This window comes from Elaeis guineensis, chromosome 4, assembly GCF_000442705.2.
Source record: "Elaeis guineensis isolate ETL-2024a chromosome 4, EG11, whole genome shotgun sequence".
NCBI lineage: Eukaryota > Viridiplantae > Streptophyta > Magnoliopsida > Arecales > Arecaceae > Elaeis > Elaeis guineensis.
Genome location: NC_025996.2, coordinates 119,323,340 through 119,325,185, shown reverse-complemented (window position 1 = coordinate 119,325,185; position 1,846 = coordinate 119,323,340). Strand labels below are relative to the sequence as shown.

At 35.8% G+C, this 1,846-nt stretch overlaps 1 pseudogene; it reads left to right on the top strand.

Annotated features, from left to right (window-relative positions):
- The first annotated feature begins 267 nt into the window (after window positions 1–267).
- The window catches only part of LOC105042737 (uncharacterized), a 2,937-nt pseudogene continuing 1,358 nt past the window's right edge, over window positions 268–1,846 (top strand).

The window sequence follows — 1,846 nt, the reverse complement described above, 5'->3', positions numbered from 1 at the left end:
TGCAAAGAGTATAAGGCCAAGTTAAAGAGGGATTATAAGAAGAAGGGTATGACAGAGGAGGAGGTTGCTCGTACATGTCCTCCAATGTGTACCCTCATCAATGGATTGAGCTTGTACACTACTGATTTTCAGAGAGAGGATAGGTTATGTATAATCTACATTTGCTCTTTATTTTATACATTATCAATATGAATTAAATATTTATACAAGATATATCATATTGTTTATTTTATATGGCAAATATACTCTAATATTGGCAGAGCTGCATGATCATCTCAGTTGGTGCCTCACACATCAGGTTCTAAGAGTTATGCGAGGCTCAGAGCCAAATTTGTATGTTACACTTTTCTAAATCATAAATTTGATTGATTTTTTTTAACCTTTATCGTTCTTTATATGGTTCGATTCTTTATAGACTTCGATTGTTTGTTCATTCAATGTTTGTAAATACTAGTTAATCAATGTATGTAATGGTCTAGATATGGAAAGATTAATTAGTTTCTCTATTTCTGTTAATTATCTGGATTTTGTAGTCTTGGCCTATCTGCATGCACATGTAGTTTTCGCCTATAAGCTAATCCAAGAATGTCTCACTCTGTATCCATATTAACTTTGATTATCTTTGTAATTTTCTTTTACATTGCACTTATTTTTATAATCTTTTGGAAGCCTGATGGTGCCAATTGATGTTAGGGATGTGGGTCTAAGAGCCTGTAGTTGGTTCAAGCCAATGTCCACTGGCTACATTGTACATTTACATAATGAATATTTAAGAAACTATTCTTGTCTAATAGGGGAGGTGTTCCGAATAAGGGGGTTTTTGTCACATTGAAAGCATTGAATGTTGGGATTCTGTATAGTGTTGGAAAAGAATGTATTTACGTATATTGATATGGGTTCTAATCTACCCATATCCTTGGGTAGCCAAAGAAATAGATTCGGATTGTATCTTTCACACCAAAGAATGATTGATCTTCTTTCATGATGTGAACATTTTATGTTATCAGGCTGAAGTGAATTTTAGTGCAGGGGTAAAACGATAATTTTAAATTTTTTTTTAAATTATTATTTTACAGTAAAAATTATTAATTAATCTAATTAATTAACATGTATAAATCCTACACAAGGATCTAAATATGATATATATATATAGCATGCATTTGAATTTGAAATTCAAATTTCTACAATAAATATTTTACTGTTATGTGTTCAGAACACATTACCTTTGTGCGGATAGTCGATCGCCGTAATCTAATCATCATCGGGAGGGTCTGATTATCGCAACATAGCTACACAGTATGTCTGGCCTCTGTGGATCATCCACACGAAGCTCTCGGTCTGATCGGCTCCTCACGAATGCTAGTTCGTGGCTGAGCCCTTTTGACGGTCGATGTTGATCGAACTCCTTTGATCTTGATCTACAAACTCTTCGGATGCTTCAGATCATCAGTAGATGCACTTGAGAGGTTGATGAAGCTCTCCCTAAAATCTGGTGGGCTCACGACACTCATAGCTCACTTTCTCACTTCCCGAACCCTAGGCAGAAACCTTAGGGTACTCTCAGAAAAGCCTGCGCCTCTTTCTGTTTCTTTTCTTTTCTCTTCTTTTCCTTTCTTTTCTCACACACGAGACTTTTCTCATGCCCCTTTTTCTCTCTGATCAGATTACCGCACGCCTTATCTTCTCTTCCTTTTAAAAATAGTGTAAAACACATCTTTGCAGCGTTTTCTCTGCGTGAGAGGATAAAGATAAGTGGCTGCTCATTTGAATTCAAATCGAATTTGAATTCAAATGCCAACCAACTCATTTTTATCCACTCTATGCGTGAGAAGAGAGGGGCATGGGC